The sequence below is a fragment of the Herpailurus yagouaroundi genome, unplaced genomic scaffold, assembly GCF_014898765.1.
Source record: "Herpailurus yagouaroundi ecotype Mexico unplaced genomic scaffold, PumYag 77, whole genome shotgun sequence".
Classification (NCBI taxonomy): Eukaryota; Metazoa; Chordata; class Mammalia; order Carnivora; family Felidae; genus Herpailurus; species Herpailurus yagouaroundi.
Genome location: NW_024412388.1, coordinates 32,226,359 through 32,249,010, shown reverse-complemented (window position 1 = coordinate 32,249,010; position 22,652 = coordinate 32,226,359). Strand labels below are relative to the sequence as shown.

General features: G+C 48.6%; 1 long non-coding RNA gene across 1 annotated transcript; it reads left to right on the top strand.

Moving 5' to 3' along the window:
• The first annotated feature begins 14,472 nt into the window (after positions 1–14,472).
• LOC121026943 (uncharacterized) lies at positions 14,473–18,966 on the top strand. Its single transcript, XR_005788508.1, has 3 exons — positions 14,473–14,859; positions 16,622–16,683; positions 18,324–18,966. It is a non-coding gene; the product is annotated as an uncharacterized LOC121026943 (long non-coding RNA).
• The last annotated feature ends 3,686 nt before the right edge of the window (positions 18,967–22,652 follow it).

The following is a 22,652-nucleotide window of genomic DNA, read 5'->3' as shown; positions in this document are numbered from 1 at the left end:
GTGGACTGAATGTTTGTGTCCTCCCTACCCTCATTCATATCTTGAAGCCCTAACCCCAGGGTGACCGGGGAGATGGGCCCTGTGAGGAGGTGAAAGGTTAAATGAGGCCATGAGGAGGGGAGGTACCAGTGGGAGTGTCATTTCTTCCACGTGAGGAAGGGGCAGAGAAAATGCTGTGCAGATCAAAACAACAGACATCTACCTGAGCAGGGGAGACAGGCAATATGAAAAGACAGTTCTTAGAGTGTGGTGCATGCCACGATTATGGGTAGGGTGCTGTGGGAGGCCAGAGGAGATAGCAGTCTAGCCAGGAAGCCTTCTTGGTGGTGGTGATGCTCTGTCTGAGTTTTAGACGATGAGTAGGAGGCTGTCTTCAGGGGATGGGAGGAGAGAATGTGGACAGTGTTCCAGGCAGAGAGAAAGGCAACACGAGCAAACACCCGGAAAAGGAACGTCATAGTATGAGCTGAACTGTGTCCCCCATAATATTTGTATGTTAGAGAGCTAACCCCCAATACCTCAGAAAGTGGCTGTGTTTGGCGACAGGGCCTTTAAAGAAGTAATTAAGGTTGAATGATGTTATATGGGTGGGCCCTAATCCAATCTGACTGGTTCCCTTATAAGAAGAAGAAATTTGGACACACAAAGAGACAGGAAAAGACACACAGAGGAAAGGCCATGTGTCTGCAAGCCAAGGAGAGAGGCCTCAGAGAAACCAAACCTGCCAACACTTTTTATTGATCTTGGACTTCTAGCCTCCAGAACCGTGAGGAAATAAATTTCCATTGTTTAAGCCCCCAGCCTGTGGGCTTTGTTATGGTAGCCTGAGCCAGACCGGTGCAGGTAGCATGATGTATTCTGGAATTTCCGGCCAGTCTGCCTTGTTCGTCTGCAAGGTATGAGGCAGGAGTGACAGGTCCCTGTACAGGACAGTTACGAGCACAGCATGCAGTTTAGTGGAAATAAAAATAGCTCATGTTTCCTGAGTATCTATTATGCCGGACATTGTGCTCTGTTCCTTACAGGCATTCACTGGTTAAAATCTCCCTACAACCCTGGGGCGCCTGGGTGGCTCAGTCGGTTGAGTGTCCTACTCTTGACTTTGGCTCAAGTCACGATCTCATGGCTCGTGAGTTCAAGCCCACAGCTGCTCTCTGCGCTGACGGTGCGGAACCTGCTTGGGATTCTCTCTCTTCTTCCCTCTCCGCCCCTCCCTCACTCTCTAAAAATAAATAAATAAACATAAAAAATCTCACCACAATCCTCTAAGTGCCATTCTCCTTCCCTCAGTAAAGAAAACTGAGGCACAGAGAGGTTAAGTGACTTCCCCGGATCACCCAGCTGACAAGTGATGGAGCTGGGATCGGAATCCACAGCCGTCTGATTGCAACCCTGAGGAGGAAGGATACTCAGGATCTGGCACCTGCTGGAAGTGGTGGTGGAGGGGACGCTGAGGTTTTGAGCCCGAAAGCCTGGCCCGTGCTGGTGCCACAACTTCCGAGACCTAGCAGGGGTGGGCTTGAGGCGTGGGCAGCAGTGTGACACGAGCTGGTCAGTACCCGAGGCTTGAAGCCGAGCCCTGGGTTCAGATCCCGGCGCTGGTTCTGTGTGAGGCTTTGGACAAGTACCTTTGCCTTTTTGAAACTTGATTTCCTCATGCAGGAGTAATAGCGTATTTCTCTCAAAATACTCAACAAATGATAAACTAATACTAGTATTTTCCTGAAAACTACCATCTCAGGGAGGGGGTGGGAGGTGACGTGCTCTTTCGGAGGTGCATTTGACCCCCAAACGTACTTGCTGGCCCTTCCTGGAACTCTTCCCCCAACTCCGACCCCTCCCTGTGGCAAACCTGTGTTCCAGGGCCGCCAGCTTCCTCCCGGAAGCCCTCCCCACGGCTGCTGTTCTGGGTCTTCTGATCCTTGTAGAGCATGTCTCTGAATAACTGGCCTGCCCCCACAGGGTGGTTGATGCAGGGGACAGGAGAGACTCCATTTACCTCCATGGTTTTCCTCCCTCCGCCCTCTTCCCTCCCCCTCCTTCCTGTCACTGTTCCTCTAGAAATCCTTGCAGTGTTACCACCGGGGTGACAAGAGACTCCGGTGCTCACTTCCAAGCACCTTCACTTACCTGAGACCCAAACAGGAGTGGGATAAAGCAATGGGCCAAAGAAGGGGCCTCTGAGGCCTCGGGTGAGTCTAATGGCACCTTAGCCGTTTTGGCTCAGCTCAGACAGCTGCAGCCACTCCTTCCTTTGTTTGTGAGGCCTGGCTTCTGACCCATGGGGCTTCTCCTCCCCTTCATGTGACATTTACAGAGTAAGGACCAGGCTGAACCAATGCACAGACGTTTCCAAGGGCCTGCCTCGCCCTCTATGGAAGAACAGGGGTTGGTTAAGCACCTGGTTAAGCCCGTGCTAAGCACAGTGGGAGGGAACACAAGAACCAGGCAGTCGTCAGCCCATCCCTGGGAAGAGCTGAGGACGGGACAGGGAGCCGGGCTGGACCCCAGGGAATAGCCTCTTCCCTCCTGCTGCCGGCCTCCATATGGTGACGGGCCCGAGGCCCGCTTCACACCTGCCTGGGTGGCCCTGCTGGGGCACAGTGCACGAGGACTCCAGCCACCCGCCCTCTGCGCCCCTCTCTCACCCTCTCACACGCTGTCACACTTACTAAATGAGATAATCTGAGCGAAGCACTTAGCGTCCTGCCTGACTAACAGTGGGCGCTTGATAAATGTGAGCTTGTACTCACAGCCCCTCCCCCCCCCCACACTTTCACACACAGTCTTGTCTTGCACACACTCACACATCAGCGCTGCCAGGGGCGCTCTGACACGGGCATGCCATTTGCTCACGGATACACCTGTCATGCTCCAACTTACACAGACACACACTCTCGGGGTACCCTCATCACGGCCCAGACACAACCGCCCACCCTGCCCCACTTTTTCTCTCTGCTGAACTCCCCCTAGCAGGCTCCTGGACGTGGGCCAAGAGGCCAAGTGGCAAAGGCAAGGCACTGAGGGGAAGCCTGCTCTCCATGACCCAGCCCCATCAGAGAGGCCTGACTCGGGAGAAACCTGCAAGAGGGGACCTGAGGCAGGGGGGAGGTGGGCATTGAGGAGGGCGGCCAGGCTGACCTGGGTCTGCTCACAGGGACAGTGAGCTGAGCCATCTGGAGCCCAAGACCAGCCTCGGAGGGAGACACCGAGGAGGGGGGTGGGGGCGTTGCAGACAGGCAAACTGAGCCTCTACCGACCGAGCCAGGCTGGGAGCAGGGCTCTGGAAAGGCCACCCCTGCCCCACAGGGCCTCTCCCGCCCCCGCACTCCAGCTGGAGTGCTCTCAAGGCTGACAAGGACATGGGTTCAAGGACTTGCCCTCCCCCAGCTCCACCTTCAAGCATCATGCGTAAGAAATAGGCACATGTGGGGCGCCTGGCTGGCTCAGTCGGTTAAGTGTCCGAATTCGGCTCAGGTCACGATCTCCCGGTTCATGAGCTCGAGCCCGCGTCAGGCTCTGTGCTGACAGCTCAGAGCCTGGAGCCCGCTTTGGATTCTGTGTCTCCTTCTCTCTCTGCCCCTTCCCTGCCCGTGCTCTGTCTCTCTCAAAGATAAATAAACATCAAAAAATCTTTAAAAAAAAAAAAAAAGGGGAAAAATAAACACACATTATGTAGGGTGCAAATGCACAAACACACAGACACGCAAGATCTCAGGGACACACACACTCACAGGCACACTTGTGCCCAGACATGCAGCCTCTGCTCCCCCAACTTGGATAGTCCTGGGGTTCTCCTTCCTTTTCTCCCCACTGCCTTTCCTGGTTTCTCTCTCCATCCTGTGTGTCTCTTCACTTATTAGGCCAGGCCCCTCTGGTCCTTAACGCTGTCCTCTTCCGGGACTCCTTTCTTCACCAAGGATTTGTGCGCATGTGCACATGCACACATGCGCACACACGTATCCCGCACAGTCATGGGATGCCCTGGGGCGCAGGCTCAGGCCAGAGGGACTCCGCCTTTTTCACTTTGGTCCTTTGAAAGGTTGAGGGCGGGTATTTCAGCGTGGTGACCACCCCACCCCAGTACTTGGCCTCTGCTCCCTTGTTCAGATTCACTGCAAACCCCTCTCCTCAGGTGTCCCTGCTACTCTTGCTACTTTTTTGCGGTTCCAGAATACACTGTGCTTTTCCCTGCACCTTTGTGTTTGCACATGCAGGTCTCTCTGCCAAGAATGCCCTCTCCACGCCAGCTGTCAGTGGTTCTCATAGTTTTGAATTTCATTAACCAGTTAAAAACTTCAAAAGAAAGTTCGGAGAATGAAAGAAGGTTGCCACGTTTTCATTTCATCGGGAACAATATTTAAAATATAACTACCACTGTCTATCCACCGTGGTTTCACAAAAAGAATCCTTTAATACCAACGAAGTAGGAAGGACATAATCTCAAGAGAAAGTGTAATCCTTTCTTGCCTGGGTGGCTCAGTCGGTTAAGCGTCCTACTCTTGATCTTGGCTCAGGTCATGATCTCACAGGTTCGTGAGTTCCAGCCCTGCATCAGGCTCCGCGCTAACCTTGCAGAGCTTGCTTGGGATTCTCTCACCCTCTCTCTCTCTGCCCCTCCCCTGCATTCTCGCGTGCCTGCGTGAGCGCTCTCTCAAAAATAAATAAACAAACATTAAACAAAGAGAGCAATCCTTTACATTGGAACACATTTGGCGTTACGTAAAACCTATTGCATTGTCCTTTTTCTCATTTGGCCCTGGAGCCACTGGAAACTTCATCACAGACCAGTGTTTGGAACCGTGGAGTCCTCAGCTCACACTACATCTTCTCCAAGAAGCCTGGAGCCCGTCACAACCTTCCCCCGCACCCTTCCCCCGGCAGTGGTCTCACTGACCATAGGACTCCTCTGTGCTCTGCACATACAGCCGCAGTCATCACTGTTGAGCAAGGGCTAAACAAGCACTACCAGGTGCTTAACACAGATTATCTCATTTTATCCTCATAACCCTGAAAGATGAACAATCTACAAACAAGGAACCCTTAAGCGCCTTCCCCTAGTCTTGCACCCCCTGCTGGAGGCACCGGGAGAAGGTAGCAGCTTGGGGTTGGTAGAAAGAACTGCAAAGCCAGGTCTGGCTGCAGAGCCGGGCTCCCTGCTTCCTGCTTATAAGACTGGGACAAGTCAGTTCATCAATCTGAGTCTCAGGAACAATAATACCTACTGCACAAGGTTGTCCTGAGACAGCGCACGTGAAGGTCCCAAGCCAGTGCCTGGCACATGGAAGATACGGAGCAATGTGAGTTATTCCCCTCCCATGTCTCTCGTCTCCCCTCTCTGATCCCCGTGACTTTCCCTGCATCACATTCTCCTGATTGTCCTCCCACCTTTCTTTCCAGACTCCTGAGTTAGGCCTTACTGCTTCTCTTCCCTCTGAAGGTGAGAGTGCTCCAGGGAATAATCTTTGGCCCTCCCTCCTCTTCCTTCTGTCTACTTCCCCAGGCTAGGTGATCTCACCCAGGCCCATATGTATCATCTCTACACTGACTCCAAAATTTATATTTCCAGTTCTTGATCTCTCCCCAGAACTCCAAACCTATATATTTAACAGCCTGTTTGAAACCTCCCCGTATAGGCTTCCTGGGTCTTTCGGACTTAATACACATGGAACAGAGACTCAACACTTCTCCTATTTCATCTCTCTCCACCACTGTTCCCATCTCATTAAGTCACACCATTAGGACCCAGTTGCTCAAGCAAAAATTACATTTAGTTCTTCTCTTTCCATCACTCCTCACTTACAATCATCTACAGATCTCACTGTGCTGCCTCCATCTCCAAAATATAGCTCCAAATTTCCATTTCTCTCCATCGCCTTTACTCTCGCCAGAGTCCCAGTTCCTGTCATCTCTCATCCGGTCCACACCAATAACCCAAAGTGGGTTATGTATAAACTATTTCTTTAGATCAGCTAGGGTGAGTCCTTAAACTTTTTCAAAATTATCTTGGCTATTTAATTCCTGTGAATGTTCCCATAAATTTTAGAATAATCTTGTCATCTTAACAGCAACAAAAAACCATACTGGGCTTTGACTGAGATTGCTGTGAGCATATAGGTCAATTTAGGCACAACGAACATCTTACTAATATTGAGCTTTTCAATCCATAAACATAGTCTACCAGTCCATTTATTTAGGTCTTCTTCAACACTGATTTATAGTGTTTAGTTTAGAGATTTTTGCATGATTTTTCCTATTTTTCCCAGTATTTTGTGCTTTTTATGCTATTATAAGTTTTTTTTTAATTTTCCCTTTTCCAGCTGCTTACTGTTAATATATAGAAATGCAATTAATTTTTGCATATTGACTTTGTATCTTGCAAATATGTCAAATTCTTTTATGAGTTTGTTAGTTGTTTTAAAGATCCCTTATTACAAATAAAAGCAGTTTTACTTCTTCCTTTCCAATCCTTATGCCTTTTATTTCCTTTTCTTGCCTTATTGCACTGGCTAGCTAGAATTTCCAGTACAATGTTGAATAGAAGCAATGAAAGCAAGCATCTTTGCCTTGTTCCTAAAGTGGAGAAAAGCATTCATTTTTTTTCACTAGTAAGTATGGTATTAACTGTAAGTTCAGTATAGATATACTTTATCCCTTCTATTCCTAGTTTGCTAAGAGGTTTTTTTTTTTTTATCATAAATGGGTGTTGGATTTTGTCAAATGTACTTCTACTGCATCTATTGAGACAATGTTATGGTTTTTCCTCTTTATTCTGTTAATGTGGTGAATTAAATGGATTTTTTTAATGTTTATTTTCTTTATTTTGAGAGAGAGAGAGAGAGAGAGAGAGAGAGAGAGAATGAGTGGGTGAGGGGCAGAGAGAGGCAGAGAGAGTATCCCAAGCAGGCTCCACACTGTCAGCACAGAGCCCAATGAGGGGCTCAATCCCACTAACCATGAGATCATGGCCTGAGCTGAAATCAAGAGTTGGACATTTAACCCACTAAGCCACCCAGGCACCCCAAATGGATTGATTTTTTTTGTAATGTTAAACTTACATTCCTAGAATAAACCACACTTAGTAATAATGTTTTCTCTTTTATATATGTTGTTGGACTTGATTGGTAATATTTTCTTAAGGAGTTTTACATTTTTTTATGAGTAATATTGCACAATAATTTCCTTCTCTTGTAATGTCTTTGTCAGGTTTTGGCATCAGAGGTGTGTTAGGTTAAAGACTGCCACAAATTGTTTGCTACTTTCCATTGAGAGGTGGAGCCTAATTCTCTTCTTTTTGAATTTGTGCTGACTTGAGCACTTGCTTGACCAACAGAGGTGTCCTTCCAAAGCTAGGTCCTAAGAAGCTTTGCAACTTCTTCCGGTCTTCTTGGAATGCTCACAGCTAGAGCCCCAGTCTGCCATGCAGGAAATGAGACCACCATGCTGTAAGGGGACCCACGCTAACCAAGAGGCCATATGGAGAGAGAGAGAAACATTGCTATGCTAGCTTCCAGTTGTTATAATCCCTAGACATTTGAGTCATCTCAGCCCAGCTGAGGCCCAGATATTGTGGAGCACAGACAAGCCAACCCCACTGTGTGGCCTGTCTAAATCATGAGATATAATAATAATAAAGTATTGTTTTAAGCCACTACATTTAGGGATAGTTGTGCAGAAATAAATAACCAATAGGAGAATTGGGGTATGTTCTTTTTTTGTCTAGTTTCTGAAAGAGTTTGTGTACAATTGGTATTATTTATTCCTTAAATATTTGATAGAATTTACCAGTGAAACCATCTGGGTGGGAAATTTTTATATTATAAATTCAATTTCTTTAATAGATATAGAGCTACCGAAAAAAGATATAGAGCTATCCAGATTTTCTTTTTTTTTCTTACAGAATGATCTATTAAAATGTCAATAAATCATCTCACTCCCCTTATGAAAACATCCAACGACTTCTCCTTGCACTAAGAATAAAATCCGAAATCCCCTCCATAACTTATGTGGCTTTTTGTGACCTGGCTTCTTCCTGCTTTTCAGATCTTACTTGGAACCACATTTTTTTTTTTTTGGATATTTACAAAGATGATTTCTTATTTATTTATTTAATCTCTGCACCCAATGTGGGACTCGAACTCACACACAACACAGATTAAGAGTCACATGCTCCACCGACTGAGTCAGCCAGGGTGCCCACAAGGATTTCTTAGTGTTATTTAGATTTTAGCCCAGGTGTCCCCTCCTTAGGAAGGTCTGTTTGACTAACAAGTAAAAACAGTCTCCTCAATTGCTCTACATCATATTATCCATTAAAAAATTTTATAGCATTTATCACTATCTGACATTATCTTCATTATTAGTTGACTCGTTATTTCTAAGTGGTTGCCACACTTTTCTAGAATTTGGGGTCTTTGTGGCTGTGACCTGTTGGTCTTATTCATAATTATGTCCCTAGACCCGATATAATACCTTGTCATAGAAGGAAGTAAATACATATTTACTTAGCTGGAGACTGGTCCTGGAACCCTCAGCCCTCACCTGGGTGTATGTGTTGAGAAACTGCTGTGAAGGGGGACTTAGGAGTCTTGGCCTCGGCTCTGATTGGTCCCCGGAAATGGCCAGCATCAGGTACAAGAACAGTCAGTTTCCAGTGGCCACACCAGACCACAGGGTTTTTTCCTCCTATGAGGATCTGACTCCTACCTGGTGCTCTCTTCCATCACCAGCAGCCGGGAGGTAGCTTAGAGTCCATTTAGGAGCAAGGATCCAGGTATAGCATCTGTGAGCAGAGATGTGGTTACGCTGCGTAGTTTTGGTTCCCAAGCCCCTCAGTCTATGTGTGTCTTTGAAAATAAATCGCTTCCTCCCTCTGGCTCTTACCTGGCGCACTGTAGATGCTCGATCATTCTTGAATGAAGGCCCATTCCATGCCTGCATTTCTACGATTCTATCATACCCCCATACGATGGTTACAGATGAGGAAACTGAGACACCGAGAGGCCGAGTGACTCCACCAGTGCCACAGAGTAAGTTACTGGAGGCGCTGGAGCTCATAGATTTTCCCCTCGATTTATGATCCTACCAACAAGGGCATCAATTTCAGAGATTAACAGCTGCAAATGATGGCTTCAAGTCGGCTGCCCCAGCAGCTCTCTGAAGTGCATCTCCAATTCAGGTTTATCTTCATTAAGCAAGTAATTCATTACCGGGCGGTAAGCATTCGCATCAGAGCAAGAATATTAAAAAAGTAATTATATTTTTCACAGTGCAGCTTTCCGGGTAAATTGTATGCAAATTGCTGTCTAAATCAGGCTGGCAGATCCCATGCAGGTCTTGGCGCTATTCGGGAGGGATATTTTGGAGGCTGGATTGTCACCCTCCCCTCATCTCAGTGAGTGTCCAGCACAGGGTCTTGCATTCAGTCAAGAAAGGCTCAAAAGTATGAGCAATTATTGTCTCTTAACTCCTTCGAGCCTCAGCTTTCTCATCTGTAAAATGGGCTCCCACCAGGATTAAATAAGGGAATGGGAAGAAGAGTCTCTAGCACAGCACCTGCCTGGCATGGACATGCCAGGCATATGACTTCAGGAAATGGCAAGACAGCTTCGGGGAGGCCCATGAGGTTGTGTCAAGAAGTCATTGACACCTATAGGCCCAGAGAGTCCCGGGAGCAGCTCTGGGGTGCAGTGAGGGGGCGTTGGTGAGGAGTCAGGAGGCCTAGCTTCCTTCTCATCCTGATATTGCCACCCGTTCACTGTGTGACCCCAAGTTCACAGCTGTCCCCTCTGGGCTATGCTTAATACTCACCCATAATTAAGCTTTGAATAGTGATCACCCAACAGGTGCACACGACCTCCCAGAATGTACTGACCTCCAGCCTCTAGGACTGATCATGGACCATGCTAGAACAGGGCACTTAAAAAGCAAACCCATCAAGTCTCTCAGTTTATAGGTGAGAAAAAGAAGCTCAGAGAAGGGTATGAATGATCCAAGGTCACATATCAGGTGTGGAGTCAGGACCAGAATTCCAGGCCAGAACAGTTCTGATACCCACTGTTAATACCCATCTGTCAAATGGGCACGTTAAAGCCTGTGTTGGAAACTGTGAAATGTGGTTTCCACATTTGGTATTCTCAGCTTTGTCTCAAGTTTGGAACATAATCCTGGGGTTTGATCTGGGGCAGGTTACTTCCTGTCTGAACCTCAGTTTCTCCATTTGCCAAATGAGGCCATCGGAGGAGATAGCTCTATGACCCCTCCCCGTGAGACCTAGTAGGGAGGGTTAGTGACATCTTTGCCCTTCTCTCCATCTGAGAAAAGCCGTGGAAGGGCCCAGGGACCTAAGGGCAGAAGAGTCTGGGCCTGCCCAAGGTGGTCTTGGTGTTGATTCCCTGCCCATGCGCTGGAAACCAGCTGACGGTGATGGTTTAGGAAGACACACAGTGTCTTGTGATGGAGGGGCTGCCTAGCTACAGAGCCCCAGCAGCCCAGAGCCCTAGGCCATAGGGCCAAGGTTACCTCAGAGACAGTCGCAAATAGGGCCACACAATTCCACACAAATGTGGCTACGAGGGGGCACAGAGCTATGTTAGGGGCCATGCCTATGCCTAGAGCTGCATTCACTAAACACACAGCTGCTTCCAAGTACACACCAGACTAGGGAGGTCAGACAGGAACAGGTGTCCAACCAGCCTGACCAGATATGGCCGCATGGCTGCACCTGCTAACACCTTCACACAGGGACACCCAACCATACTTGGCCACAGCTAAGCCCGGGGGAGTGGTCACCTAGCAGGGCACACCAAGGCGTATGGTGGCTCCACAGTCACACTAGAATACCAGTTACATCCAGACACAGATTCCTTGGGGAGAACCCGCACCTCCTCTCTGACCCAGCTCTTGTTCACAGCCCCCACCTGTGCAGACCCTTGACTCCACACTTCGGGGCTCTGCAGAGTCTTACCGCTGCCCCCGGACTGCAGGTTCTGGGCAGCACGTGTGAGCACCTGCTTCTGTCCACGCCCGGACTCACACACTGCTGCTCCGCTCGTATCTGCGAGGTCCTTCTGTTCTCACGTCTCCCTCAGGTGTCATTTCAGAGCCTGCAGGGCATCCAGGATTTTAGAGAACAGCCAGGCCATAGCTCCTGCTCTCTCCCCATCTTGACATCCCTGACATGAATCTCCTCTCTGGCCAGACTTTCTTTAACTCCTCTTTCTAGAAGAAGCTCAAGGCTCCCCCGGAAGCCTTTTATGGCCGGGCCTGGCAGCCCTGCCCCCTGGGTACCGATGTGGTCAAGCCTTGACCCGGGAGCCCATGTTCATGATCTTGACTCCTGTGCTAACACACAGAGTGACCCTGGGCCTCTCTCTTCTTCTCTAGCGGCCTTGGTTTCTCCTTCTGCCCCACGAGGGGATGGGGTGAGGTAGGATGGGGAGGATAGTACTGAAGAGAGCTCGGGAGGCCCCTCCAGTCTGTGATTTCTCCACCTCTGCTTTCCCCACGGCAGGGCTGGCGACTGAAGCATACCGAACCAGGCCCCAGTCCCCTGACACCTTCTCTAGCTCTCCCGCCCTCCCCACTCTGGGCTGCCATCCCCAAGCCCCCAGCCGGGGCAGAGCGGAGCAGTGGAAAGAGCAGGGACATCTGAAGGAGAGGGAGCTGTGGGCAAGCATTGTGCTTCTCAAGGGCAGAGACTGCGGTTCGGATCTGCGGCTTTTTCTCCAGGGTCTGCCATGCAGGGGCCACTTCACAAGCATTTGCCAAATCCAATCTGATCCACCCCTTCCGGGTCAGGTAGCCCTGGGCTGGCAACTCCATGTCTCTGAGCTTCTCTAGCATCCCCTGTGAGGCGGGGCTAACCACTCGCTCCTGGTCACAGGTCGTCATGAGGACAGACTGGCAGGGCCCCTGACCCGGGGTGGACCCTGCCGGTGGGCATCCCCACCCCCTTCCCCTGCCAGCCTCCACTCTCGCTGAAAAGTGGGACTGTCCAGCTTGGGGAGGAAGAGCCCCGGCCGCAGGAGCAGAGCAGGGGCTGCACAATCTAGCATCCTGACAAAGAACTTGGGCTGAGGGGAGCAGCTTTGCTTCTTATTCTTGCCACACTGAGGGCACTACAAAGCCCTGACAGTAAAACAAGGAGAGAAACACACTCAGTGGCTCACCCACAGATACAGGGAATCCTAGCCCCAGAGGCCATTAGTTGTAAGGTGTTCCCCAGGGGAAGGAATGCCCTCCACACGAGCCCTGGCAGCCTTTGCCAGGGACGAGTTGCTCACTGGCTCCCTGGGTGGTCTATACTGTGGCCCGGCATGAGTCCCTCCACCGGTCCCAGCCCTGCCCTCCAAGACTGCATGAGCGCGTCTGCTCCCGTGGACCAACCCCGTGCCCCACCCCCACGCTTCACCTTCTAGACCTTCTTTACAGGCCAGACAGCAATTCAGCTGTTGCTTCTACAACATGGATCCGAATCTTCTCACCTGTTCAGACCTGTCCCTGTGTATCTAGGCACATGCTCACACAAGCACACACACACATGCACTCATGGCGGCCCCCCCCCCCCCTCCAGGATCCAGTCCATCCCAGAGGGCACATCAACCCTCTCCTACACAGAAGCTGTTTTGCCCTCTCCCACTGCTGCTGGAGCTGCCCCGGGAGATGAGGAGCAGGGAAAGGTGGAGGGACCTGAGGAGCAGGGAAAGGTGGAGGGACCTGAGAGGACTTGTCTCCCACTGGGAGCCCTTCCTCCTCCCCCACCCCCCTGCCTTCTGCCACTTTCCTATGTCAGGGCCACGCTGATGACACCAGAGAATCCATCAAATGCCACCCCCGTGTCAGGTCATGTCACAACATAATTAAAGCATTAGATCTTCGTGATGAAGCCGTTGCCATCAATTCTGAGAGTGACTGATCCAATCTACAGAAAGGGGAAATTTCTCTCCGCCCGCCACAACTGCTGCCACTGCCTTCCCCTCCCCGAGGAGGGAGACAACATCGCTTGTGCTATTTAGGCCTCTGGACCTCAAGCTGAGCCCAAGGGAGAAGGGCCTGGCCTTGGGGTGTGGGCCCCCCCACTGGCTCTGCGTTAGCTGGGGACCCCTCTGGGCTCAGTCACTGAGTCTGTGACCCTGGGAAAGACACTCCCCACCTCTGGATTTCAGGGCTCCCTTCTAGAAGTGTGATACAGGGCTGAGAGGGAAGAGAGGAGGGTGACTTGATCTCTAAGGACGCTAGAGGTGGAAGAAGCAGGAGCCCTGGGGTCAGAAGACTTGGGTTCAAATTTTGACTAGCTGTGTAGCTGTGGTCAAGCAGGTTCTCTTTTCTCCTGCCCCCCCTCCCCAGAGGAAGGGGAAATTACTCCTGCCTCCCAGGATCACCTGGAGATTAAAGGAGATGGGGGAACATAAGGGCTTTGCACCAAAGAAACGTTCCAACCTCTCAGGGGCCCCGTCCTGATGTTAGGTCCAAGGTGTTGGCCAAGAGACTGGACTGAGGCCTGGTCTTCTTTGCTCAAGACCGCTAAGCACGGCCACTAAGAATGTAGGGACTGAGGTGATAGAGGGCCAACGGAAGAGAGGGGGCAGGAGCACAAGTGTCCTCTCTGTTGCTTCTCAGATGATGTCAGCACCCGGAAATTCGAATAGGAGGAACAGGAGCCAGGCTCTTGGCAACAAAGAGTTGGGGATGACACACGGGACAGGGCGAGGTGCGGCGGGGTCAGAGGGGTAGGTAAGAACCCAGCAGGGGGCCAGCACCTCGGGTGGGGACAGGGGCAGAAGCAGGGAGAGCAGTCTGAGGCCACTGCAGTGGTCCAGGCATGAGATGAGGGCAGTTCATAGCGAGTCTGAGCAGGAGTTGAGAGATGACCCCAAGGTCTTGGGGCTGAGTGACTGGAAGAGTTACCATTAGTGGAGTTACTATGTATCAAGTTCGAGTAGACTATGGGGACAGAAGGTTGGAGGTGGTAATCAGGAGTTTGTTTAAAGTTTGAGGCTAACAGACATCCGGGTGGAAATGTTGAGCAAGCAGGTAGGGTTCAGGGCAGAGATGTGGGCTGAAGAAACACACCTGAGGCTTGACAGTGGTCAGCACATAAAGGGGTTTTAAAGCCTTGAGCTTGGAGCAGGTCCCTTGGGAAGTGAGGGCAGGCAAAAAGAAGAGGTAAGAGGACAGCACTTGGAGCAATGCATCACTAAGAAGCTGGGGAGATGGTGGGGGTAACTAACGACGGACCCCGAGCAGAGGAAGAGACGAGTCAAGCCAGGGTGGTGCCCTAGAAGGTAAATAAAGAAAGTGTTTCAGAAGGAGGATGTGATCACTGGTTTTAGAGTAATGTCAGCTCTGGGGAGATGAAGACTGGGGACAGCTGGCCACTGGCGACGGGGAGGAAATGTTGGTTGGATGAATAAACAGGGAATACGCTGAAATTCCATCTAGAACTGTGATGTCAGATGGGTTCTGGGATACGATCTGGCCTCATGAACAGCAAATGAGATGATGCCAGTTAAGCGAAGCCAACACAACTTGGGCTCAAGCAGCCAAAGGCCAAATTGGAGGCTCTAGATCCTTCCAGCTTCAGGTCGGGCAGGACTGTTCCTGGGAACTAGAAGGAGACCCACTGCAGGTAAATCAGGTGGTAGCAGCTATGTGTGGCCTGGAGGTCAAGTCCAGACCGCAGATTCAGAAGCAGAGGTAAAACTGAAATGTCACCGGGAATGTGTTACGTGCCAGGCACTATGCAAAGCCAGAGGGGAGAACGCAAAGACATAAGACGTGGTCTTTCCTGGGGAGGTTCCCCATCTAATAGGAGAGAGACACAAGTGGATGGATGGCCCAGATGCAGGATAGTTAGAGGTAAGTGCTGACATTTTGTGGCTCCTTTAAATACCCAGACAAGCTCCTGGGATACAGATTTTACCAGGCTCCATAAAAAGATTACCTTACTGGGGCGCCTGGGTGGCTCAGTCGGTTAAGCATCCGACTTCGGCTCAGGTCACAATCTCGCGGTCTGTGAGTTCGAGCCCCGCGTTGGGCTCTGGGCTGATGGCTCGGAGCCTGGAGCCTGCTTCCGATTCTGTGTCTCCCTCTCTCTCTGCCCCTCCCCCGTTCATGCTCTGTCTCTCTCTGTCCCAAAAAGAAATAAACGTTAAAAAAAAAAAAAGATTACCTTACTTCTGAAGGGCTCCTCCAGGCCATCTTGGTTTGGGTTTCTGGTACTGACCACGGCTCTTAATTCTCTTGTCTGGGGTATCACCCTATGGATATGACCCTTGGGTTCTGCTTAAGCTCTGACTCTTCAAGGCAGCCATCCATACAGGCTCCTAAAGGTGGGATGCAGACCCCAATAGAGCCCCTGGCCAGAATCCCAGACACCTCTAGCTTAATCTGACCCTGTTCCCATGCCAGTCCTGCTGCGGTCCTTATTCCTTTGTATGAGGTGTCTCTGGGCCATATAACAAACTCCTCTACTTGAAGCAACTTGACCCACCAGACCCCAGTGTAGCCAGCCCCTTCAGGCTCAGTCCCCATGCCCCAATCACACCATGGTTGAACCTGAGAGTTGTTTTCCCAACTATGCCCTTGGCTCTATCTACACTTTGAGGGACTAGTTCCCCTTCCTGGCTCCTGGGCCTGTCCAGTCAGCTCCTGCCCCACCCCCTTGAGCAGCAGGAGCCCTCTGCCTAACCCCGCCCCTTGAGCAGAAGACAGATGGTACACGTCCTCGCAGAGAAAAACAATGACTGTGGGAGGAAGAATGGGGAAAGGATTGATTCTAGCCCAGGGCTCCTGAGGCTGCATGGTGCCTGCAGGGTGGGTGGGTGGGTTTTGGACAAATGCAGGTATCGCTGGGAGCAAGGGGGGAAGGCATCCCAGGGTTGGGGGGGGTGGCGGTGTGCTTGGGGAGAAAGGTATAGCGAGATGCCCCCCCCCCCCCCGCCAGGGTGGAGATGGGTGCCTGGGGAGAGGACGCTGGGCGGGTGGTGAGTTGCGGCCACCGGCTGCAGCCCAGTGGAAGTCCTCATATGCTTTCAAAGCCTGGCCCTGGGACTGATCAGCCGCCTAGTAAAGATCCTTCTGGCTGCCCAGTTCTGGTGACCTAGTGCCTTTCAATCAGGAGATGCCCAGGTCAGTCTCCAAAGGCCCTGCCAGGTCTCTCGGAATAAGGTAGAAGTTGAGTCCCTGAATAACTGCTGGCTTAACTACACCTGTCTCTGCCCCTGGGCCTAGAGTTCGGGTCTCAGACATTTAGGGACAGAGATGGAAAGAAAGCATCAACTGAAAGATGATCTTGGAAGAAATCATGTAAAGGGAGAAGTGGAAGGTCAAGACTGCTGGCTTCTCCTATCTGAAGAGTGGGGTGAAGAAGGGAGTCGTTTAATGGGGCAGGGGTGTGAAAAGAGGACACAAAGGACGTCGGGGCACAGGATGGGGATTGGAATGGACCTGCAGGGCATCGTGTTCACCCCTGTGCCATGCAGGAGTCCCTCTTCATCACCCTTACCAAGTGGCTGTCCAGCCTCCGTGGGCATACCTCCACTGACGGAGCGCTCACTCCTTCCTGAAGCAGCCATTTCTGCTTGCACAGCTCTGAGTTTTCCTACGTCTAAATCTGCAGGTCCACTCAAGGTCAAGTTCTATGCTGTGAGACTCCACAGAAACAGTTCCATCTCCCCCGTGGTGAGACAGCGTTGCAGGGACTGGAAAATGGAGACCCTGATACCTGGCCCCTGAGGATTTTCTCGGGAGGCCTCCGAACCATCTCAGAGGCCATCCCTTGAGCTCGTAGTTGAGTCTTGCCTCTTGGGTCACTCTCTGAAGGGGCGTGCAGAGGGGTGCCTAGGGCTGCGTGTGTGCCCGGATGTATCTGTGAATTATACTGCATGCTCACGGCTGGGGGTTGGCAGGGATGCAGACCAGCCCTGTATGTGTAAGGAAAAGCATCACTTCCTTCCCTATGTGCCTGGGCTGTGGTCACGTGTCAGCGTGACCATGTGTGCATGTCTCTTACAGTGACTGCATGTGGGTAGCAGTGCTCCTGATGGCCTGCCAATGAAGGGCTGTGTGTGTGCGACTAACCGTGATCACAAGTGTGAATCTGCACACGAACGGCTTGCTAGGGCTGTACATGACCTGCCGGGTATGTGTGCGTCCTGTGACTCTGGTCAGGTTGTCTCCGAGTGTCTGGTTGTGACCGAAGAGTGTGTGTGTGACAGGTTGCCATCTCACGCATATATGAGACCGTGTTGGTGACAGATCATAATGATGATGTGCGTGTCAGAGACTGGCTGAGGCGGTGAGTGTGTGCGAGGTGGTCGCATGTGTGCCTATGCACGAGGATGTGGTTGTGTTTGCATGCGTGGATGCATCAGTGTGGCTGCGTGTCAGCGCTGATGGCTGTGTGTGTGTGGCTGCGGCTCTGTGTGTGACGCAACGTGTGTTTGTGACTCTGTTCTGAGGGGTGTGTGTGTGTGTGTGTGTGTGTGCGAGCATGTGTGTGAATGGCTGTGGCTGAGTGCAAATGAAGGTGCCCGTGTGTGGAGGTGGAGGTGGAAAGGGTGAGGACAAGGCAGGATGAAAAGGGGACTTGCTCGGAAAGGTCTCCCCAACCCCATTTTAATCAGAAACGGAGCAGCTGTTAGTCTGAATAGACACTGCACAACGGCAGACGTCTTAATCTCTTCTGCATTGTGATTCACTCGGCGAAGCCCTATTACTCAGCTTTTGATAGGAGCTTACTTGTCTCAAGTGTTTTCATTATTGCCCTAATACTATCTATTAACATACTGGAGGGAGCTCGCTGCTGTCTGGAGCTGGCATCACTGGGCTTTTAAAGATTATGGGCCTTGCAAATACATAACATTTTACTGCCTTGCAGACGTAATTCATTGGGAAAAAAAAAGGCTCACGTAAATAGATAGGTAAATAGATAACTGAGTAGGGGAGAGAGGGCGCTGGAGGGAGAAGGAGAATCTATGATCCAAACGCGGCTGTCATCTCCAGCTCAAATGATTGCCTTTTGGGAGGAAGGGCCAGACAGACATCTGTCTCATTTGGGGCACCTATAGCCCCAAATCCTTCATCTCTGGGTATCCTGGGGTGAGGGGTACTGCCTGGTCTCGTGGCTGACAGTAAGACCCTGGGCTTCTCTGAGGGACGCTCCGAGGTGCAGACGGGGGTGAGATGCAGGGAAGCACGTGGTGGAAAGACCGCGGGATTCTGTGGCAGGAGGCACGGGTTTGAACCCCAGTTGTGCTGCTGATGTGTGGGGTGACCTTTGTTCCCATCTCTGTGCCTTGTTTTCGAAACTGCAAACCGAGGAGTCTGAACTAGATTCACTAAAAGGCCAGTTTCAAAGGCCATCCGAGACCCAGATGGCGCTTGAACAAAAATGGTCAGCGGTAACTCATCAACCTGGATTCCCGAGGAAGAAGAGTGCCAGCAAGGCCACCATCTCAGAACTGGCAAACTGCAAGACTGTCCTCTGGTCTAACCACCACCCCTCTTCCGCGTTCCTGCCACACGGGTGCACCCCTACCTACCGGGACAGGAATCCCACTACGTTCTTTTCCTCTTACTAAAAGGATAAACTTTAAACTCTTTTGCTTTTTCCGTGTGCTTCGAGATGATGTTTGAAATACATACAAACCCTTCCCTTCATCAAATTTCGCTGAAATAATAGAAAGGCACATAAAAAGAATATATTCATATCTGCCCAAGAAAACGAGAAAACATGGCTCCAGGAGAACAGAGAAATTTGAAGACTTTCTAGAAGACAAAAAGCAGATAGAATCCAATTTATGGAGAAAACCAGAGTGGTTAAATCAGCATGGAGAAATTGACTAAGGAGATGTAAGCTGTTCTCTCCAACAGAATCTTGGGGAGACTCCCAGTTTAGGGAGCAGGGAGCAGGCCATGGTGTAGACATCAGGCAAAGAACTATTGAATAAACAGGCAGCAGTCTCTTTCTCTCCCGATGTGTACAGAATGACTGGCTGTGGCTTTTGCTCCTGACACAGAAGCCTGGTGGACTGCCTTCTAAACAACATGAAAGATCTGCCTTAGGAGGTATGGTAAACTGACACATTGGTGTCAATGAACAACCCCTGTCAGTAGTCAGATCCTTGTGGGATTCCCTACACACTGGGTTTGGACTTGACATTGTAACCTGTTTTGGCCAATGGGACATTAGCAAGTCTGCTGAAATTACTGGGGCTTGTCTGCTTAGAACACTCCCCCTTAGAATGGGACCACCATTCTGTAAGAAAGTCCACCCTATTCTGGAGAAAGAGGTTCTGGAGGATAAAAATCCATGTGGAGAAAGAGCCCACCTGCTGGAGAACCTAGATGTTTTTCTTGTTTTTTTCTTTTTTTTTTCTTTTTAATGTTTACTTATTTTTGAGAGACAGAGAGAGTGAGAGAGAGAGGGAGAGCGCGTGAGCAGGGGACGGGCAGAGAATGAGGAAGACACAGAATCCTAAACAGGCTCCAGGCTCTGAGCTGTCAGCACAGAGCCTGATGCGGGGCTCAAACTCACAAACCGTGAGATCATGACCTGAGCCAAAGTTGGACACTCAACCTACTGAGCCACCCAGGTGCCCTGAGAAACTAGATGTTTTAGCAGATAGCCAGCACCAAGGCCCCAGACATGAAAGTGAAGCCTTCTGGGCCTTCCAATACAGCCCAGCTGCCCGCCGAGTGCAGCAACATGAGTGGATCTAATCAATACCACATGGAGTAAAAGAATGAGCCCAGGAAACCCACAGAATCACAAGAAATAACAAATTGTTGTTTTAAGACATGAAGCTGTGGGGTGTTTTGTTATGTGGCACTAGATAACTGATACAAGAGAAATGACTATGTAGGGGTTGAGTGAAGCAGAACAGAACTAAATCTTTGCAATGCTCATGGGAAGGGGAAAAGAAAGAAAAGACAATGAGGTAGGCCTGCTCAGCAAAGAAACATATTAAAATACTTCATACACAGAATAAAGTCTACCTTACTTCAGCAGTCATGAGAGTCCCCAGCCTGCCTATGTATGGTCCCCTCATTCTTTCTAACAGGACCCCCCTACAGTGAGCAACCCCTCCTGCTGTCTCACTGACACAGAGCTGCCGACAGCCTCCTTTCCAGGGGAAGGTCCATTTTGTTTTTGTTTTTTTGTTTTTTGTTTGTTTGTTTGTTTGTTTTCAATGTTTATTTATTTTTGGGACAGAGAGAGACAGAGCATGAACGGGGGAGGGGCAGAGAGAGAGGGAGACACAGAATCGGAAACAGGCTCCAGGCTCTGAGCCATCAGCCCAGAGCCTGACGCGGGGCTCGAACTCACGGACCGCGAGATCGTGACCTGGCTGAAGTCGGACGCTTAACCGACTGCGCCACCCAGGCACCCCGGGAAGGTCCATTTTGAATGCACACCTACACAGCCATGAAAGAAACTCATACCAGTCTCCTGAATATATTAGGCTACCTAATTTTAAATGTATAAATCTGAAATGATCATCATGGATCACCTTTGAGGCAAACCAAAAAGTATGAGAAAGAGTAAGATAAAAAGCCAAAACAACTCATCCTGGAGGAAAGTGAGAGAATGTAGGAACAGAGAGGAACTTTAAAAGAATTCTAGATTGTATCCTCAGAGAGATCCAAAAGAAATTTGCTTTCATAAAATAAGAGTAGATTTCTATTGAAAAGAAGCAATCAAATAAAAAGAAATTATCCTTGAAAATTAAAAACATGAAGATAAAATCAAAGAAATCCCCTAGAAAATAGAGTGGAAACACAAAGAGATACAAAATATGAGAAAATACATGACCTAATACTTATAAACACTCTAGACTAGATAAAAGAGGCAATAGAGGTAATGAAATAATTAAAGATATAATTTCAAAATATTTTCCAGAGCTACAGAAGGACCTGAGTCCTCAAACTATAAAAAGACCCACCCAGTAGTAAGCAGAAAACACAAAAAAATACACATCCTTGTGGCATTTCTAAATTACAAAATGAAAACAGAATTCAGAATGTTTCTGGATTGCTTCAAACCTAAAATTCTACATCAGCCAAACTATCAAGTATGAAAACAAATCCAAGATGTTTTCTGATAAGGAAGAACAAAGAAAATTTACTATTATTCATTCACCCCTTCTGAAGAAATAATTATGTACTATAGGAAAACCAAAATAGAATTCAGAAAGGAGAATGTCATGGATTTTTAAATATTTTATTTTTATTTTTTTATTTTTTATTTTTTGCATTTTAAAATGTTTTAAAGAAAAGAAACCAGTAAATGTTTAAGAGTCTAAATAATGAATGAAAATGCATCTATAAAACTTTAATTTTAAAGAAATGATTTATTTTAAAAATATGGAAATAAAATAATAACACTTGGAACCAAAGTTTCAACAAAATATGAAACATAGGAAGAGGTCTAAGATACTTGAAAGAAAAAGTGCTTGAATAAGTTTATTAAAAATTTAGAGGGGTGCTGGATGGCTTAGTCAGTTGGACATTCGACTCTTGGTTTCCGCTGGGGTGATGATCTCACAGTTCTGGGTTCAGGCCCTATGTTGGACTCTGTGCTGACAGTGCAGAGTCTGCTGGGGGTTCTCTCTTTCTCTCTCTCTCTCTCTCTCTCTCTCTCTCAAAACAAATGAACTTAAAAAAATAGAGCATTAGAAAAATAGAAATAATACACATAACTTGCCAAAAAAATACAGAAAAATAAAAATAAAGAAAACTTGATCAATTGAACAGAAGGTGGGGAGACATCCAAACATACCAAAATCACAATAATTGTGAATGGGTTAAACTCTCTTATTAAATGCCAGAGACTTTCAGAATGGGTGAAAGAAATCTCAACAACATATACACATGTCCACACATAATACAATTATTTTGAAGAGTTGCATTTAAAACAATGTACTACAAAAAGGAAGAAAAATAGAAGAATGGAAAAATGAATATATGCTAACAAAACAAAACAAAACGAAAGCATGAAAACATTAGTATAAGATTTAATAGAATTCAAAATAAAGCACCTATAAAAGGTACAATGTACCAAGGAATTATGACAATGAAATACATTTTATACTTAAACAACAAAGTATCAAAATATAAAAGAAATAGAACTACAAAGAGAAATTGTCAAACTTGTAATGACACTTCATTCATCCGTGCCTTTCAAAAGCTGATAGATCTGGTAAAGAAAAAGAAGTCAGTTTGATTTGAGATTTATATAAGAAGATTTACTGAACTGAGAATATACATTTACATGTTGTTTTTTAATATCTACGATACAAACAAAAATTGACCATCCATTAAAATTGGCTTGAAGAAAAATCTTAATTCCAAAAAGTAGACATCATATAGGCTACATTTTCTGACTACAATGTTAAAAAAAAAAAAAAAAAAAAAAAAACAACTAGAATCAAAGATAAAAGAGTAGCAAAACAATGTAACAAATACTCAGCAACCTGAAATTTTAAACATTTAAAAAAATTTTTAACGTTTATTTTTTGAGAAAGAGAGAGAGAGAGAGACAGAGTGTGAGCAGGGGAGGGGCAGAGAGAGAGAACGAGACACAGAATCCGAGGCAGACTCCAGGCTCTGAGCTGTCAGCACAGAGCCCACACAGAGCCCAACACGGG